This window comes from Aulonocara sp. 'chitande type north' Nkhata Bay, linkage group LG3, assembly GCF_057382095.1.
Source record: "Aulonocara sp. 'chitande type north' Nkhata Bay isolate Kocher_YH1m ecotype deep benthic linkage group LG3, A_spYH_male_GT1.1, whole genome shotgun sequence".
Classification (NCBI taxonomy): Eukaryota; Metazoa; Chordata; class Actinopteri; order Cichliformes; family Cichlidae; genus Aulonocara; species Aulonocara sp. 'chitande type north' Nkhata Bay.
The window spans coordinates 67,060,022-67,080,904 of record NC_141346.1 but is presented as its reverse complement, the minus strand read 5'-3'; the positions used below and the strand labels follow the sequence as shown (position 1 = coordinate 67,080,904).

At 43.2% G+C, this 20,883-nt stretch overlaps 1 pseudogene across 1 annotated transcript; it reads left to right on the top strand.

Moving 5' to 3' along the window:
- Positions 1 to 224: 224 nt before the first annotated feature.
- LOC147336697 (protein NLRC3-like) lies at positions 225 to 19,156 on the top strand (annotated as a pseudogene). The gene is made up of 7 exons (XR_015128368.1): positions 225 to 322; positions 1,405 to 1,506; positions 8,379 to 8,620; positions 8,737 to 10,516; positions 12,026 to 12,202; positions 14,316 to 14,492; positions 18,979 to 19,156. The product of XR_015128368.1 is annotated as a protein NLRC3-like (transcript).
- The last annotated feature ends 1,727 nt before the right edge of the window (positions 19,157 to 20,883 follow it).

The following is a 20,883-nucleotide window of genomic DNA, read 5'->3' as shown; positions in this document are numbered from 1 at the left end:
TAATCCAGAGCCTGGACCTGAACCCAGCTGTGTTTCCTTAAAGAGCAACGAGTCAAAGGATATTCGTGTAAACTTTAAGAAAAGACTGTTATGTGACAAAGAGTAAGTACATTATTTTTATGAGATTGTTCATCATGTCTTTAATTTAATATTTCCAGTTTTTCCTTCCTGTCTCATGAAGCTGTTACATTTATTGTTTTTCTTTTGGGATCAATAAGAGGCCAGAATCTCCTGGACCTGAACCCAGCTGTGTTTCCTTAAAGAGCAACGTGTCGAAGGATGTTGGTGAACACTTTAAAGGATGTTCTTCTGCTGCTGAGAGGTAAAGGAAAGAGACCCTGCTAATGTTGGACTCACTTCTTAGTGTAGATCCCAGGAGGAAGTTCAACATAGCCATTCTTTGTGCTAGCTCGACCAAACCTGAGACCACAGTGCAGGATAATGATTATCATCTGTCTCTGTCAAGGACATTTAAAATCCACAAATAACAAAAATAATTATATTTGATCATTAAAAATATGTTTTCACTTAAAAAAGCATGAGCACACTGGTGGATTACAGAAACATGAAAACTCGTTAACAGTAAAGTTAATTTAGGCGTAAGATTTTATCATTGATTTTAAAGTCTCTGCTGCAGAGAGGTGAGCTGTTAGTAACAAGAACTCTCTGATTTAAATGATTTTGATGTTTCCTGGTTTCTAAAATGCATCTCTGTAGCAGAGCAGTGTCTCCAAGGACACACAGGCTCAGCTGTAACTGTCAGTTTATCTGGTTTAAGACACATTTGGACTCAATTGGCTGTTTTTAACTATGTATTTTAATCAGAGGTGTAAATTTAGAGCTCACACATCTGGATCCTAAACTATGATAGAAACAGCTGCTAGCAGTGGGTAGTTTGACTTTGATACGCTGCTCTAGAAAGCAAACAAAGGTTTGTGCAGCTCCTCTTCAGAAAAGTGTTCAGAGAGCAGCTGCTGTATTAGACAAAGGCTCGTCGTGTGAGCCCAGATGTGTGTAACAGCTGGATGAAGGAGAACCATCACAGTCGCGTCTCCATCCCGCCTTTATTAATGAACTTCCTGTTGCTTGCAGATGACAGGAACACAAAGTGTTTGTGCCACGTGATGCTGCAGGATTTGTTAACGTGTCCATGATGGTAACATCTCCTCGTCTAACTGCAAACACATGAGCGCTCCTAACGGCAGCTATCACAGCCACACAGGCAGACTGTGTCTCACTGTTGCATTCAGGGACATTTGTTTTCCTGTAAAAAGCTGAACTCTAATCTAAGAGGACTGTTACTGACAGGAAACAGCTGCATTATCTGCAGTCTGTGTGATCACAGCTGCTTCAATCACTTTATCAGAGAATTGATCATTGAATAAAACATGTTTGTGTCTGCAGAGGTCAGAGGTCACAGTCTGCAGGATCCAGCTGTCCGTCTGTGAGGAGTGACTGGTCCAAACATTACCCTCCAGACTTCAGTGCTGAACCTGGACCAACGAGGTCAGAGACCTGTGATGACTCCTTTACATGTTTGTGTTTTCCTGGATAAATATGACCAAAGATTCATTAAAAAGGTAAAAAATATTAGACTTTGTCCTGTAGCGCTGTGTGGCAGGCAGGATTGGACCCAAACACAACAGGATGAAGTCAAAGAGGCAGCTTTATTTCAGCTGTGAACATGCAAACAGCAGAAATAAGGAAACATAACTGTAGGTTTGCAGTGAATGAAGCCTCAGCTCGACGCTCCACTTTGTCCCTCTTTTCCTTCTCCAAACAGCCACATCAGGAGTCTCTGATGGAGTTTTAAAATATTTAATTACACATGTCCAAAGATGGGTTCAGGATACCTGAATCCACAATTATTAAAGCTAAAATAGTTCACAGGGTTTGGACTTTGTTAGGTGACGAGAGAACATCAAAGTGTTTTTTATCTTTAAACAGTATTTTTATCACTTCAGTTGCTCTCACAGCCCTGTTTGTTATTTTAGTAAGTAAGTAAGTAAAGTTTATTTATTAAGCGCTTTTCATAGACAGGTAGTCTCAAAGTGCTGCACACAGAGATTAAAATAAACAGTACGATAAATAGCAAAATGCACAATATACACAATATAGAGTTTAAATGTAAATGAAAAATATAAAAATGTAAACAGCATTGGTCAACAGAAAGCTTGTTTAAACAGTAAAGTTTTTAACAGTTTTTTAAAGGATTCCACAGAGTCAACCAAACGTAGGTAACCAAACAGAGGTAGACTGTTCCACAGCCTTGGTGCCACAGACTGAAAGGCTCCGCCCCCTTTCGTCTTCAGACGTGTTCTGGGAGCAACCAACAAACTCTGAGTCTGTGAGCGGAGACAGCGAGCATCAGTGTATTTAGTGAGAAGCTTGGATAAATAATCTGGGGCCATTTAGTGCTCTGTACGTTAAAACAATCATTTAAAAAGAATTCTAAAATCTATTGGGAGCCAATGTAAAGAACATAAAATAGGAATGATGTGAGCTCGCTGGGTAGAGCGAGTTAGTAGTCTGGCTGCTGCGTTTTGTACAGCTTGGAGGCGAGAAAGAGATGATTTATCCAAGCTGGTAAACAGGGAATTACAATAATCTAAACGCGATGACACAAATGCATGGACAGTTTTTTCCAGTTCAGCTAAGGAGACCATATGTCGCAGTTTAGAAATATTCCTTAAATGAAAGAAACAGGAACGAGACAGAGACTTTACATGTGAGTCAAGGCCCAAAGAAGAGTCAAATATTATTCCAAGATTTCGAATATTTGGCTTAGCAGAAGAACCGAAAGGGGCAACAACTTGACTGATTTTAGAATATAGATCAGGAGGAGCTATGATCATGGTCTCTGTCTTGTTCTAACAAGGTAATTGTTAGAAAGCCAATCAGAGATTTGAGTTAAAGCCTGGACTAGGGTGGACAGCCATGCAGCTGATGAGGCTTAACCAGAGCTCTTATGTTTCACTCAGTGCTCCCACCAAACACCTTGGAGGACACATTAGTGTGATTTAGATTTCATTGCTGTAAACACCAGTCACACAAGCTAACCCATGGAGGCAGCAGCAGGCTTTGTGTTTGGTAAAGTCTGTTGGCTTAAACTAAGAGAGTTTAGTTTGTTAGCACAAAGAGCTGTCAGCTAAAGCCCCGAATGCACTTTGAATACAGACGAACTGAGAAAAACACTTTAAATACAGCAAACAGTCAAACTGACCACATGTTTTTCTGCTGATCATCCACAGCAGTACGTTTAGCATTCATGCTAGCAGCAGGCTATGACTGTTAGGGTTGCCAACCGTCCCTTAAAAAACGGAATCGTCCCGTATTTAGAAACAAAAGCACACGTCCCGTATTGAGCTAATAAGGGACGCACTTTGTCCCGTAATACAGTGAGAATCAAAAGTGGTCTATAAATGTTTATGGAATTAACGCTTTGTTTGAAAACATAATTCCCAGCCCCTCTCCTGCTTTGTGACCAATGAGCTGACAGCACACTTATGACAATTCAGATTACCGCTCATCTCATTGGTCGAGGAAAGGTCGCTTGCGGAGAAAATACCGGAAGACAACAGATGACCACAACAAGAAGCATGGCCAACAGGGAAACAAACGCCGACACTGCGGTGCAAGTCTCGGACGACAGTACACCTAAAGCTGGGCAGACACTGTGCGATTTTTTCAGTCACGTTATTCAGCTCCTGCTCAAACTGCACGATTGACTCGCAGTTGGTAGGTCACGATGCAGGTCTCACACTATACCGCCCGATGCTCTGATGCGACCTGAGTGCTCACACTGTGCCTCCATAAAATGAAGGTTATAACAGAAAATCTGTCGCGCTCGCCCTCTGTCTTTCTCTCACACAGACACACCACCACCATCAACTTTGCTAAATTGCTAATGAAAAACATTGATCAGGCAGCTGTGATTGAGCAGCAATGTAAATCCAACTATGTTCACGGTTGTTGTGGTCGTGATAATTTTGTGATGCCACATCGAAAAGGCTCTGATGAGCTTTCCAAAGTTCTACAGTTGTGCCTCCATCGCTTGTGTCCAGATCACACGCTGCACTGCCGTGCTGCTCCGTCTTTTTCACCGACGTTTACGTGTTTGCGCGTGAGCAGTGTGAATGGCTGTGGTGACACGCTCACGAGCGATTGATGATCGGGAGCTGGTCGTGAGGTGTTAATCGCTTCTCGTTACCCCACGTATACTACACGATGCACGATGAAGGCCAAAATTGGGCCGATCGCCAAATCGGTCGCATGACTCAAAAATCATCTCAAAATGGGCCAAAAATCGCACAGTGTGAGCCCAGCATCAGAGCAGCAATGTTTGTTCGCTCAGAGAAAGAAAAAAAGGCTGCAAAAGTACAGGGAGGAATGGGAAAAGGAAAACGCCTGGCTGGAAAAGTGCACGATAACACATATAAAGCGCACTGCACTGTGTGCCGGCGCACTTTTTCCATAGGCATGCTTCTAATAGTGGGCACATGAAGAACATGAGGGGCGTGAAAGCTCGGGGAACCCTTAACCAATTTGTTGTCCACCAGGCCACGGCAGAAACAGATATGGTATGTAAACACTGGTTTGTTTTTTAAACCCTCTGGTTAAGGTTAATATGGGCATGTGCGGTGAATATCAGCGCTATGTGGCCAGAAGTGTGATAATATAATTTATTTTGTGTAATAAACAACTGCAAGGATAGATGATTACAACAAATAGATGACTAATACATAAAAGTAATACATAGATGAATAATGATGATGAGTTATGATGCGTAATCATGGGAACAAGAGGGTTTACAAACAGGAGCAGCTGATTAGCATTAGAAAAGCTGAAATAATACTTCAGCTGAAGCCAATTGCACTAAATGCACTAAATGTGCACTGTTACAAGAATATTTTTCGTTCTATTGCTTTCTATTAATTTATATAATTTTAAGTTAAGCAGGACAGAGTTCTTTTAAAGAAAGATTTACTTTTATTCTCAAAAGTTAAGCATGACAGGCTTCTGTTTAAGAAAGAGACCTGTTTTACTGTGTTAATGTTGTCATTTTGAGCTAAAAATAAATGGCTAAATGATCATTTGTTTCCCATATGGTCATATCACAAAGAATAGAATATGCATCTGCTTAAATCAAATTCAAGTCAAATGGTTAAAAAATAATTTCACACACACAAAAAAGAGCTAAAAAATTCACCACACTGGGAAGGGTGAAGACAACTAGGTTGCCCGGCCCTGGCCACGAGGTGTCCCTTATTTATTTTTCAGGGAGTTGGCAACCCTAATGACTGTCCACTGAGCACCAACACAGGTAGGAGTGAGCAGTGATGAAGCAGGACTGTGGGCAAGTTTGAGCTACAATCCTATTGGCTTCTCAGTTTCTCCAAAGAAAAGGGGAAAAATTCTTGGTGTTGTGAAGATGTGAGTTGGTCTTGTTGTCGTGGGGCTGGAAGGATGCTGGCAGTGAGAGGCTTTTCATACAGTGTTCAGTAACAGAATGAGAAGAAAGCCACTGCACATGAAACAAGGTGCTCGTAGTGTTTGTTTACTGTGTTTGTGCCACAATGTCAGATCAGTTGTAGATTCACATGCAGACTTGTCCAGTGAAACCAATGCAAGTACTGCAGTACAGAGCAAAGACTAAGCAAGCCAGGAGAGCTCTCCAACTTTCTGAAAGTATCAGGATATTTGAGTGATAAGAAAAAGTGGATCATGCAACAATGTCGCTCAGCACACAAAACAATCAAAGCAGAATAAATTTAATGTTTTAGATCAAACACTTACAGGGACCTGAAGAGAGAGAACCAACAAAATGTCATGGCTAACAGAGGAACTCAAGCACAGACTGAGTTCTGACAAACAAAAAGGTGACAGTTTATTTACCAAAGAGGTGAACCACAGTGCTCTATATATGTACAGTGAGTTGGGGAGGGGGTCCAGGGCTCCAGGGAAAAGAGGGAAGGGAGTCCACACTCACACCTCTTCAGTCACTCTTGTCCTGCTCTGCACTCACACAGCCACACACGGGAGTCACAGGTACAGTGGGGCAAAAAAGTATTTAGTCAGCCACCGATTGTGCAAGTTCCCCCACTTAAAATGATGACAGAGGTCAGTAATTTGCACCAGAGGTACACTTCAACTGTGAGAGACAGAATGTGAAAAAAAAATCCATGAATTCACATGGTAGGATTTGTAAAGAATTTATTCGTAAATTAGGGTGGAAAATAAGTATTTGGTCACCTCAAACATGGAAAATCTCTGGCTCTCACAGACCTGTAACATCTTCTGTAAGACGCTTTTCTGTCCCCCACTCGTTACCTGTATGAATGGCACCTGTTTGAACTCATCATCTGTATAAAAGACACCTGTCCACAGCCTCAATCAGTCAGACTCCAAACTCCGCCATGGCCAAGACCAAAGAGCTCTCGAAGGACACCAGGAAAAGTATTGTAGACCTGCACCAGACTGGGAAGAGTGAATATACAATAGGCAAGCAGCTTGGTGTGAAAAAATCAACTGTGGGAGCAATCATCAGAAAATGGAAGACATACAAGACCACTGATAATCTCCCACGATCTGTTGCTCCACGCAAGATCTCATCCCGTGGGGTCAAAATGACCATGAGAACGGTGAGCAAAGATCCCAGAACCACACGGGGGGACCTGGTGAATGACCTGCAGAGAGCTGGGACCAAAGTAACAAAGGTCACCATCAGTAACACACTACAACGGCAGGGAATCAAATCCCGCAGTGCCAGACGTGTTCCGCTGCTGAAGCCAGTGCATGTCCAGGCCCGTCTGAAGTCTGCCAGAGAGCACATGGATGATACAGCAGAGGATTGGGAGAATGTCATGTGGTCAGATGAAACCAAAGTAGAACTTTTTGGTATAAACTCAACTCGTCATGTTTGGAGGACGAAGAATACTGAGTTGCATCCCAAGAACACCATACCTACTGTGAAGCATGGGGGTGGAAACATCATGCTATGGGGCTGTTTTTCTGCCAAGGGGACAGGACGACTGATCCGTGTTAAGGACAGAATGAATGGGGCCATGTATTGTGAGATTTTGAGCCAAAACCTCCTTCCATCAGTGAGAACTTTGAAGATGAAACGAGGCTGGGTCTTCCAACATGACAATGATCCAAAACACACCGCCCGGGCAACAAAGGAGTGGCTCCGTAAGAAGCATTTGAAAGTCCTGGAGTGGCCTAGCCAGTCTCCAGACCTCAACCCCATAGAAAATCTGTGGCGGGAGTTGAAAGTCCGTGTTGCTCGGCGACAGCCCCAAAATATCACTGCTCTCGAGAAGATCTGCATGGAGGAATGGGCCAAAATACCAGCTACTGTGTGTGCAAACCTGGTAAAGACCTATAGTAAACGTTTGACCTCTGTTATTGCCAACAAAGGTTATGTTACAAAGTATTGAGTTGTATTTTTGTTATTGACCAAATACTTATTTTCCACCCTGATTTACGAATAAATTCTTTACAAATCCTACCATGTGAATTCATGGATTTTTTTTTCACATTCTGTCTCTCACAGTTGAAGTGTACCTCTGGTGCAAATTACTGACCTCTGTCATCATTTTAAGTGGGGGAACTTGCACAATCGGTGGCTGACTAAATACTTTTTTGCCCCACTGTAAGCATCTGTAACCAGGTCCAGGGAAATATTTACTCAAAGTATACACAAAGTTAACCCAACTGGTGAATTTAGAGAGAGATTTCTTAGCAAGGAGCTGAGATCATGAACACAGGAGGGTCAATGTCCCAGCGACAAACTGCTTCATGCCGCAGCGTTAAATGGTTACCGGTAAGCCCAGGTGGGTCAGCAACAGGTGGTGTAATCATCATAGCTGTGTGGACCAAGAGCGAGAGGCCATTACAAGCTCCACCCAGGCAGGCAAAACCATAGCAGGAGAGAGCAAAACATAAAACCTGAAAAGCCATCATGAGCCAGCCAGAGAGACACAGAGTTTATACTAGAAGAGAAACCTGCTCATCTTCATCATGTTTGTTTAAATAGAGAAAATCAGAAGTCTCTGTGTGTCAGACCACGGCTCTACACGGACACTTCTAAGCTGCTTCAGAGTGAACTGACACAGATAAGCTGCACACAGCAGCTGTAAAACAGTGAAAGTCATAACTGTCTCTCTGATGGAAAGCTTTTATTGTGAAGTCAGGAAGTCTGCAGGAAGTGTTGAGTTTGTATTCATCACTCAGTGTTTAATGAGACAGGCAGACAGGAAGAGCAGCTCATTAGTGTTGATGAAATCAAAGGAACTGTGAGGAACTGCAGTTTGGTCAAATCTGGATGTTTTTCACTGACAGTAAATGTTTTTAGTGATAAAGAAATGTGTTCACAGAGAGAGGAGGAGGAAGAGGAGTGGTGTTTGTGAGGAGGAGCAGCTGTCCTCCTGTGCTTTGTGTCAGGACGTCCTGAAGGATCCAGTCTCTACCAGCTGTGGACACTGGTTCTGCAGACAGTGCATCTCCTCATACTGGGACCAGTCTGCTTCATCAGGAGACTCCTCCTGTCCCCAGTGTGGAGAAAGATCCAGAAGCAGAGCTGGACTGCAGACAGCCAGTCAGAGCAGCTGTGTACAAAGTAAGACTGAACATCTGTCTACTGATGGACTCATTTCTGAAAACTGGACTTCTTGTGTTGTTCAGACATTGAAGAGTTTTCTTTCTCTTTAGTCTCATTGTTTTTCTTTCTTTCAGCAGATGTTGGTCTGCAGGAGGTTTTAGATGAACACAAGATCAGTCTGAGGAGGAGATGTGAACGTGTGACTGAAGGAAGTGATGAAACAGGAAGTAGAACCCTCCTCAACACCATCTACACTGAGCTCTACATCACAGAGGGACAGAGTGAAGAGGTTCATACCCAACATGAGGTGAGGCAGCTGGAGACAGCTTCCAAGATGGACGCCCTCCATGACGCTCCAATCAGATGCCAGGACATCTTTAAAGCCTTACCTGACCAACAGAGACCCATCAGAGTGGTTCTGACCAACAGCGTGGCTGGTGTTGGAAAACCCTTCTCAGTGCAGAAGTTCACTCTGGACTGGGCAGAGGGCTTGGAGAACCAACATGTCAGTGTGGTGGTTCTGCTTTCATTCAGGGAGCTGAACCTGATCAGAGATGAGCAGTACAGTCTTCTGGAGCTGCTCCATGTTTTCCATCCAACATTACAGAAGGTCACAGCAGAGAAGCTGGCTGTCTCTCAGCTTTTGTTCATCTTTGACGGCCTGGATGAAAGCAGACTTTCATTGGATTTCACCAACAGGAAGCTGCTGTCTGATGTCACACAGAAGTCATCAGTCAGCCAGCTGCTGACAAACCTCATCCAGGGAAATCTGCTTCCCTCGGCTCTCGTCTGGATAACTTCCCGACCCGCAGCAGCCAATCAGATCCCTCCTACATGTGTTGACAGGCTAACAGAAGTACGAGGCTTCACTGACGCCCAGAAGGAGGAGTACTTCAGGAGGAGATTCAGTGATGAAGAGCTGTCCAGCAGAATCATCTCCCACATGAAGACATCCAGGAGCCTCCACATCATGTGTAGTATCCCAGTCTTCTGCTGGATCACTGCTACAGTTCTGGAGCACATGTTGACTACAGAGCAGAGAGGAGAGCTGCCCAAGACCCTGACTGACATGTACTCACACTTCCTGCTGGTTCAGACAAGGAGGAAGAAGAACAAGTACCATGAGGGACATGAGACGAGTCCACAGGAGCTGATGGAGGCTGACAGGAAAGTTCTTCTGAAGCTGGGGAGGCTGGCGTTTGAACAGCTGGAGAAAGGAAACATCATGTTCTACCAAGAAGACCTGGAGCAGTGTGGTCTGGATGTGACAGAGGCCTCGGTGTACTCAGGAGTTTGTACAGAGATCTTCAAAAGAGAGTGTGTGATCTTCCAGAAACCAGTCTACTGCTTTGTTCATCTGAGCGTTCAGGAGTTTCTGGCTGCAGTCTACATGTTCCACTGTCACACCAGCAGGAAGACAAAGGTGCTGAAGAACTTTTTGGGAAAAAAATACAACGAGTCCTCTATGGATGATTTCCTTAAACGAGCCATAGAGAAATCCCTCCAGAGTAAAAATGGCCACCTGGACCTGTTTGTTCGCTTCCTTCATGGCCTCTGTCTGGAGTCCAACCAGAGACTCTTAGTAGGTCTGCTGGGTCAGACAGAGATCAGTCCAGGAACCATCCAGAGAGTCATCAACAACCTGAAGGAGATGAACAGTGATGAAGTCTCTCCTGACAGAAGCATCAACATCTTCCACTGTCTGATGGAGATGAACGACCTCTCATTATTTCAGGAGATCCAAGAGTTCCTGAAGTCAGAGAAGGAACTCTCTGAGATCCAGTGCTCAGCTCTGGCCTTCATGCTGCAGATGTCAGAGGAGGTTCTGGATGAGTTGGACCTGCAGAAGTACAAAACATCAGAGCGGGGACGACAGAGACTGATTCCAGCTGTGAGGAACTGCAGAAAGGCTGGGTGAGTCCAGATGTGATCATTAACATCATTGATCAGTGTAGGTTAATAGTTTAATGTTGAAAATAAAATCAGATTGTAACGACAAAGTGTTTGTGTCCGTACGCTGCAACCTTCCACACCATTCCTTTATTGTACAGACTCAGCAGCAGCTCCATGGATCCCAAATCCAAGAGTGGAGAACAGATTTGAAGTGTGTCACATCCATGCAGTCACAGCTGTTTCCGCCATGTTTCCACTGATATTAATCCTGTTCAATGACACGTTTCATATCAGTGAATATGTTCTTTAGGACGTCCACTGACATGTTTAAGTGTCCTGCTGGAAATCATCAAATCATCCATGAAATCCATGAAAAATCCTTTTAGTGTTTCTAACTTCACCCTCTGTCCTCTCTCTCTCTCCATCCTCCTCACTGCTTCTTTCACTGATAATCACACAAACATCGTATTCAGCTACAAAATAACACAATAATATCATCTGATGATCATTATTATAAGAGCAGGATCCATATTTGATATCAGAGTAACACACTGCTTGGTTATGTGCAGTCATCATCAGTGACTGTGGGTCAAACAGAAGCTCTCTGATTGGTTGCTGACCTTGGTCACCTGTCCACTCTCACCTGTTTGTGTTTGCTCTCTCTTTGCTGTCTCCATCCTCTCTCTCCTTTCTCTCCCTCTCTGTCTTTGTACGTCACTCAGGTCCAATGGAAACAGTGACATTTACAAACCAATCAAAGCCAAACTGATCCATGTCAGGTTATAACAATATTCAAAGTGAATACAGGCTGCTGCTGGACACAGACAGGTAACATCATTTTGACTTGCTGTCACCTGGATCTGGACTCATAAACACTGAAGCCCTGAACAGGAATACAAATCATTTTCTGCCAACTAGCGACACAGCAGCAGATAATGGCTCAGAAAGCTAAAATGAGCCAATCATTTCTGTGTTTAGTTCCCCTGAAATCAGATCTGATATCAGCAGCTCTGAGTTCATTCATCATTATTGTCCAGTGATGAGATTTCTGCTCCGTTTGGTAACAGTCAGCAGGTTTTTCCTGCGTGTGGACGTGAACAGTCGTACCTGACAGCAGGTAGCAAACAGAGATCATCTTTCCAGCTGGAACTCTTCACTGAGCTGAACTCATTCAAAATGTTCTGGAGTCAAAACAGGAAACAGTCCAAATGTGTGTCTTCACTCTGACTCTGGATCAGATCTCAGTGACAGACTGTGGACATTATGGAAGCCTAAATGTGACACCATCTTCCTCCTTCATCTGCAGATTAAAGCCAAACAAAGATTCTCATTAAAAGTCTGCAGGTCTGAGAGAGACTCAATCGTTGTGTCATGTCAAACACAGTAAGAGGAGCTGAAGCACAGATGTGAAGAGCAGATTCATCACATTATGACCTCACTCTGTTTTGTCTTCATATACATTCAGTCTGTGTTTATAATGCAGATTTTCTGCTTTTATAATAACACATTTTATATTTTCTATCATCACAGACTGACTCAGTGTGGACTCTCAGAGTCTCACTGTGAAGTTGTGGCCTCAGCTTTGAAGTCCAACCCCTCCCATCTGACAGAGCTGGTCATGAGTAGAAATAATGACCTCCAGGATTCAGCAGTGAAGCTTCTGTGTGCTGGACTGGAGAGTCCAAACTGTCGACTGGAGACTCTGAGGTGAGTTCACTGACTGCAGCTGTTGTAGTTTTTCTATATTTCAGGTCTTTGATTGATGTTTGAAACTTTCTTCAGTTCCTAAATGTTCAGGATGTGTCTGAAGACAAATGTGAAGAAGTTTGAGTGCTTTCAGAAATGTTGTCTTTCCAAACGACTGAACAACAGTTTTTCCTTTTGGCTCCAAACAGAAGTGACAGACTTGAGCAGGGTTCATTTAAAGGCTGACAGAAGTGGAGTGGTGACGGGGAGATGTTTGACAGGACAGTGTTTCAGCCTCCACAGGTTCATGTTGTGCTCCATCAGTCAGTGAAGATGAAGTCAGTGCTGATGAGGCTGTAGAGTGTTTGAGGGATGTGAATGAGGATGATGAAGATCTGATGATAGCAGATAAAAACAGGCTGCAGAGACTTTGAGCCATACAGGGCACACAGTGTGTGTACAGAACAGCTGAAATCATTATGGAGGCCTCACTGGGATATGGAAGCATCACAGTACAGTTTCAGTGAAGCATTAAAGTCTCTGATATGAGATGAGAAATGAAGCAGCCAGAGCTTTTTCATGAGTGGAAATCCACTGTGACTGTGAGCTGCTGCTACAGCCTCCAGATTAGCCAGCAGCTCATCCTGCTCAACATTTCCTCACCAATTTTAATGGAAGTGTGATGTTTTCAGCTGGAGTGATGGTCAGGGTGGCCTCCCTCTCCTCTTCTTCTCCTCTTCCTCTTTCATTTGTAAAGCCACTTCTGCTGCTTTCATTCATTTGGAAGTCCTGTAGCTGAGTTTGGGAGAGACTAACAGCCTCGGCAGCAGAGGGGAGAAAGGCTGTAACACCACCACTTTACTCTGTTCTACCTGTCACATCATTTTATCAGGAAACAAATATGCTCATGTTTTTACTGTTTGTCTTGAAGATGTAAGAAGATCACATGGTGCTTTTTATTATTGTGTTGGTTTGTTTCCTGTCTCTTGGATGGAGCCCAGCTGTGCGTGGCCCCTGGGCCTGTGGTCAGAGTGTGTGCTGGATAATCTGGCCCAGGATGAGGCCAAACTGACATGGGATGAAATGTCTGTCACATAATTGAGCTTAGTGTAGTTTCATTTCTGCACAATTTAAAAACAACCAAAACTTTGTTCTGTCTTTTCTATGTTATACTGTAGACTTTCTTTGATACTGTGTCCAAAAGGAGCAGCTTTTACTTTGAAGGGGAGGCGTCTCTGTTTCCTCTTTAGGTTGGATGATGGAAGCAAATGAGTTTGTGATGTTCTTTCAGTGTTGCACTTTGTAGACGCTCCCTGAGCACTGGTCTCACAGCCAGCTGCACATAGAGACCAGTGTTGTTAGTCCAGGTCAGAAGATGACTTGTTGGAATGAAAATGAGCTTGTAGTTTGTCTGCTTTAATAATGTGACTGGAAAAAGGTGTTGGACTTCAAATATGTCCATTTCTTTCACACTTCACCTTTTTTTTTTTTTTTTGCCTGTCCCGTTTGGCTCTTTTGCCATCAGAATTATTGTCTAAAGGCAAAGAAAGATGCCCAACGGATTTACTTCACCAAATTGACCATCCCAGCCTTGCCATAATGGTCCATTTGATTCACCATTTATTGTTTATTTTATTTTCACTTGCTGTATACGGGACAGACTTGACTGGAGAAAGAAGTAGAGAAAGAAAGAGGGAAAGAGAAACAGCTGAGAAGAGGGACGGGGGAGAAGGGCAAAAAACAAAAACCAACAGAATGGGCAGGAAAAAAAAAAAATAATATAAAAAAAAAATAAAAAATGCATATATCGATCACCTGGATCACCTGTTGAGAAACACACACACACTTCACCTTTAAAAGTGAAGCCTTGTGGTTCCTGGAAGGAAAAACACGACTTTTTCAAGTCTTTGTCCTGTTTTTATGATAAATGTACGACTTTAATGTGAAACATTCAGTTTTTTCTCTTGTTGTGTTTGTTTGAAGCTGCTTCCTGTTGGCTTCAGCTGTTTGGAGTTTCCATTTTCTAAACTTCTACATTCTGAACCTTCTTCAGCTCTGAACAGATGATGAAACACTGAATGATTTCAAGCTCACACTTTGTCTAATAAACTTACATCTTTCATTCTTTATACAGATTGAGGGGCTGTGGTTTGTCAGAGATCAGCTGTGATTATCTGGCAGCAGCACTGAAGTCCAACCCCTCCCATCTGAGAGAGCTGGACCTGAGCTACAACAACAAGCTGCAGGATTCAGGAGTGAAGCATCTGTGTGGTTTCCTGGAGAGTCCAGGATGTGGACTTGAAACTCTGAGGTCAGTCAGCATGTTTTAGTTGTGCTGAGATGAATATGATGTGAAAGTTGTGCTGACACTAAACTGCAGACATCAGGCTGATATTATACTGATCCACACTGAGGATCTTCATGGTAAAGTCTGTTTTCTTCTTCTCTGGTTTAGTCCATTGACTGCAGCAGAACAATGTTCACATTTCAAACAGTGAGACTCAGCCTATGGCCCGCGGCCCACACGCGGCCTGCCCACCTTTCCTGATTCAGAGAGAGGGGACCCTGATTAACTGTGTAGTGTTCTTCCTCACAGTCCTAAGTATCAGACACAACAATGAATAATCCACAGCTGACTGTCTTTAGCAGGTCAAAGGTCACGGCACACAGCAGACAGTGGGAAATATTATAATTCTGATCATTTATCAGCACATATCCATATGTATAAAAACAAGCTGACACTGTGAGACTTGATCAGAGGTGTGATCATCACAGCAGAGGCCTTTGTGTCAAAGTCACTGAGGATCAAACAGAAACACATGAAGCAGATTTTCCTGTTCTGGCTTTTTATAGCAGATAACCTTCAAAATATTCTGCAGTCCATCAAAAACTGAAGCAAACCATGAATCAACATGTGAACATGAGCTGATGCTGCTGAAGTGAAGCAAAGTTACAGAGGTTTGATTACAGACACAGCTGAGAGTTTGTAATCTGTCATCATTTTAAAAGGTTTAAATTTCTTCAGTATTGAACAGCAGAAATGAGGCTTTGTTTTCGGAGGCCGACAGCAGTGAACACAACAGCAGACTGGTGCGTAATAAGCAGTGAATAATGCAGGAAACAGATTTTTGAAGGTAAACTGTTCTTGAAGTACACTGAGAGAGAGGGAGCTGTGCAGGAAGTAAACGTCAAAGTCAGAGAGAATTCATGACGATGTTCATCAAACGTAAAGCGTAGTTTGGATCTTCTTCTGCTGCTGGTTCACTCAGTTTTGGTTGGAGACAGATGAAACCTGCAGCTTCAGGATCTGTGAGCTGTCCACTTTCAGCCCCGACGGCGTGTCCGTGTACGTGCCGTCGAGTGAACGATCCACGCTCTGTGTTTCCATCTTTGTGTGTTTAGCTGCTCTCATTTACTGTTTTATCTGTTTGCTTGTTGTTGAAATACTTTTGGGAGCTTTAACCTGAGATTCTGGCAAAATACATTTATATTAAAAATCGATTCAGGATTGAATGAATCAACATCGCTTTATTCAAATTAAAACCATTTAAATAGGAAAATCCATTTTTTTACAGCCGCCTCTAATGCTGGGTAATGTCAGCTGGTCCATGTGCAGCTGGCTGTGAGGCTCAGGGAGCGTCTACAAAGTGCAACACTGAAAGAACATCATCCATAAATACTGAGTAATAACTGGACTCTCATACAGCGAGACTCAAATGCCTTTAAACATCAGCTTATCCTGCTGATCCAAGTCCAACACTAAGTTTGTAAAAACATGTTTGTCAATCATTTTGTTTGGTTTCTGAGGAAAATGATTCAATAACTTGCTGCTAATACACAACATTTCATCATATTTCCTCATAACCCTCTTTTGTCTGACCATTTGATCCCATTTGAATTTGCAATAAAGGATCCACAGAGTTTGGTGACAATAATGACAGTAGATGTTTGTGTGAAAGTGCTGGAAGCAAATTAGTGTGTGATGTTCTTTCAGTGTTGCACTTTGTAGACGCTCCCTGAGCACTGGTCTCACAGCCAGCTGCACATAGAGACCAGTGTTGTTAGTCCAGGTCAGAAGATGACTTGTTGGAATGAAAATGAGCTTGTAGTTTGTCTGCTTTAATAACGTGACTGGAAAAAGGTGTTGGACTTCAAATATGTCCATTTCTTTCACACTTCACCTTTAAAAGTGAAGCCTTGTGGTTCCTGGAAGGAAAAACACGACTTTTTCAAGTCTTTGTCCTCTTTTTATGAGAAATGTACGACTTTAATTTGAAACATTCAGAGTTTTTTCTCTTGTTGTGTTTGTTTGAAGCTGCTTCCTGTTGGCTTCAGCTGTTTGGAGTTTCCATTTTCTAAACTTCTACATTCTGAACCTTCTTCAGCTCTGAACAGATGATGAAACACTGAATGATTTCAAGCTCACACTTTGTCTAATAAACTTACATCTTTCATTCTTTATACAGATTGTGGGGCTGTGGTTTGTCAGAGATCAGCTGTGATTATCTGGCAGCAGCACTGAAGTCCAACCCCTCCCATCTGAGAGAGCTGGACCTGGGCATCAACGACAAGCTGCAGGATTCAGGAGTGAAGCATCTGTGTGGTTTCCTGGAGAGTCCAGGATGTGGACTTGAAACTCTGAGTTCAGTCAGCATGTTTTAGTTGTGCTGAGATGAATATGATGTGAAAGTTGTGCTGACACTAAACTGCAGACATCAGGCTGATATTATACTGATCCACACTGAGGATCTTCATGGTAAAGTCTGTTTTCTTCTTCTCTGGTTTAGTCCATTGACTGCAGCAGAACAATGTTCACATTTCAAACCTTCAAAGAAGAAGAAAAATCCTCCACTGGATAATTCACTATGAAACTCTCAAACTCTTCATTCCACCTTAAAGTCTGTCTGACACTGAAATCCAAAGCAAAATGTGCGTTTGCTTTACAGACAGCAGTCCAACACAAACATACACACATCATCCAAAACACAGTCCAACATCCAAATCTCCTCCACTGCCAGCATGAATGATGGGAAAGAGAAGGAGGAACACTCTGACATTCAGGGTTAGAATGAGTTTCATGAAGCAGACTGTGAAGATCAAAGCTGCATTAGAAAGCTTACATGAATGAATGAGTGGACAGAAGTGGACAGAGATCATCTGAAGCACTTCAAAGGCTTTAAATCAGCACATTTCTCTTTATTCTTTATCAACTCTGTTAGTTTCTCTCAGTTTTCTGTGGAATGAAGCTAACAGCAGGCTAATAAGATGCTGACCAATAGGTTTCTATTAAAGGTTGTAATTTGTATATGAAAAAGTGCTTTGGCTCAGCAGGGATCAGCTTACAGGTAGAATACAGCTGCTGGATGGGATTAGCATGTCATAGCTATCTACCAAACTGCTAACTGGGGAATTTCAGGCCATCTATGGATCATTTTTGCTAACTGTTTATTCAGCTTAGGCTCACAGGGCTGGAGCCTGTGCTCTAGCTGTCATAGGGCAAGAGGCGTGGTCCACCTGCACAGGTGAGCAGTCCATCACAGGGCCAGCAGAGAGAGACAGAGAAGCACTCTCTCACATCCACACCTACAGCCAATTTAGAAGCACCAATGAACCTAAGCAGCATTTCATTGGACTGTGGGAGAACATCCAACCTCCACAGAAAGGCCAACAAGCTTCAACCTACAACCTTCTTGCTTTAAGGCACTAGTGCTAACCACTTTTCCCCATTTCAGCCCAAATCCTGCATCTTCCTGTTTCTGACTCCAGGCCAGCTCCACTAACACTTTCTCATCAGCCACTGCCACCTAGTGGAGGAAGTCTTAGTTCCATTTGAAGCTTCAGATTACAGTTAGTTCCTTTACAAAGAGGTGGAGGTGGTGGGGCCACAGCACCATCATCACTGAGTGCCATAGGACACTTAACCTTTGTTTCCATATGCTGGGAACTTCCTGTTGTTCCAAGGAGGACTGGAAAATGTGTGAAAATCTCCCAGTCAGTTCCTCACAGCACACTTCAATCATTTCCCTCCCACAGCATCAGGACCAGGGCTTTTTCTCTCTTTGGTCCCACTAAGAGATTTCCACACAAACACCTCATCAGTGGGACTCTCAGAGCTACCAGCCCTTTGCTACAATCACAAAGCTCTTCATTGAAATCAATGATATCAAAGCTGGAATCAAATGAGTCCAAGTCTTCTGCTGATTCAGCATCACATTCATCTTTGCTCCTTGTTCTGCATCCCCACCATGGACTTCATTCCTTTCCAAGCCAGCCTTGAGTGTCCTTTATTCAGCTCATCCTCTGCTTTACTTTTACACCTGATTTTAGCTGCTTTATCTCTCTTTCAACAAGTTTCTGTGCCTCAATCTTTTTCTTCTCTCCCTCATAACAAGACAGCTTCTTCTGCCTGAGAACATGTTGGAGTGATTTACTAATCCAGGGCTGCTTATTGGGGAAAATACTTCCTGTTTCAAAAGTAATCCCCATTTTTCCCAGAAAGAAATGTAAGTAGAAATCGATGATCTAAGTGAGAACATGAGCCTTTAAAAAGTCCCAGTGGGTGCAGTCAAAGCAGTCCCTCAGTCCCAGTATAGAGTCTTTAATTTGAAACATTCAGAGTTTTTTCTCTTGTTGTGTTTGTTTGAAGCTGCTTCCTGTTGGCTTCAGCTGTTTGGAGTTTCCATTTTCTAAACTTCTACATTCTGAACCTTCTTCAGCTCTGAACAGATGATGAAACACTGAATGATTTCAAGCTCACACTTTGTCTAATAAACTTACATCTTTCATTCTTTATACAGATTGATGAGCTGTGGTTTGTCAGAGATCAGCTGTGATTATCTGGCAGCAGCACTGAAGTCCAACCCCTCCCATCTGATAGAGCTGGAGCTGTGGGGAAACAACCTGAAGGATCCAGATGTGTAGCAACTGTCTGATCTTCAGCAGAGTCCAGACTACAGACTGGAGACTCTGGTGTAAGTAGAGTGATGGAGTGAGTGGGTGGTGCTGTCAGCAGTATTGTACTAAACACAGTCAGTATGAAACAAAGATCCAGTGTTTCCTGTAAAGCTGCAACTTCTCAGTGAAGCTGTGAGAGGAGAATGGTGACAGGCTTCAGGATTGGACACAAACACTTCCTGTTTCTGACCTTTATGGTCACCATAGTAACAGCTGACACGCTCTGATCAAACACTGTCAACAGCCAATCAGCTCTCTGAACAAAGCAGCACGCAGACCAATGACTGCATTCATTTCCAAGTTTAAAGCAGTGAAGAACACAGTCTGTAGGTGAGGAAGAATTTAGTGAGAGCAGATGTTTGGATGGAATTCCTCCAGTTAACAGCTGGAACCGTCCATCTGGATTGTTGGGCTTGTTGTTGGGGTTCCTACAGAGCTCAGAGTGGACACACCAAGGTTCTTCTAATGAATGAAAGTCCAAACTCAAACTAGGAGGGAAAAACATTTTCATCAACTTCAATAAAAATCCAAAGATTAGAAAAAGTGAAGCAACAATGAGTCCTAGTACAGTCCCAGCACTGAAGCCCCTGCTGCTCTTTATACTGGATGTGCTGCATCACTGACTGACAGCTGATGAAGAGTCTCTGGAAACACTCGTTTATCTCCTCTGCTCTTCCTTCTTCTCTCTGCAGGTGGAGCTGATGATGGTAAACAGGACGGTGTGTGTGCTGAGAGAGGAGGAGCTGTGTCCTGATGATCCAGAGAGGTTGAAGCAGCAGCAGCTTGTGTGTAGAGACGCTCTGACTGGGCCATGTTACTGGGAGGTGGAGAGGAGAGCTTCATCCAGCAGTGACTGACAGAGGAATGAGAAGAAGTGCAGATGACTGTCAGTGCTGCAGAGTGAACTGCTCTGAGAACAGCTCCACTGTCAGACACAATGTAGAGTCCAGCATCATCCCTGTGTGTCCCTCTGGATCTGACAGAGGATCATCAGTGTATCTGGACTGCTCTGCTGCTGCTCTGTCCTTCTACAGTCTCTGCACAGTCTCTGTCTGACTCTGGCTTCAGACCCTCCTGGATCAAACTCACCTGGAAAGACTTTCAAACATCACTCAATAGATTTGAATACAGAATATATTTGATATATACTGTAGATGTACTGTAGAGTTGCAGTTTGTCACTTGTAAATACAGTCTGTGAGCAGCTGTGAGCTGAAAGATCTTTCTAGAAACAGGAAATGTTTTCACTCTTCTGTTGCTTTTTCATATATTTCCACAACATTAATATTGATCCCACCTGTCTCACCTGTTTCATGCTTTTATACATAATAACAGGACACGTGTGATCTGAGCGCTGCTGTGGTTGCTGTGCTGCACGTCTTCATTTAGATAACAGAGACATCTAGTGGTTCAGAGGGAGAACTGCAGGAGGTGGAGCTGTGTTTTAGCATGGAAAACTTTTTATCTTTTAGGCGCAGATACAAATATGACAAGTATCAGTGTAAGATACAAAAGGTCACATCAGTCAGCAGAGGGAACAGTGATCACACAGCAATGTAAGAATAGAAACATAACAGTGAATCTGGATATGTATACAGATGGAAGCAAACAAACAGGATGTAACACTACATTAAAGCCACAAATGGGAAGAAAACAAAGCCAAAGGAAAATATATTTGATCTCAGGAATCCAAATCAGATGCTTTAGAGCAGGGGTCGGCAACCCAGGAGGAGCAGAGACCCGAGGCGG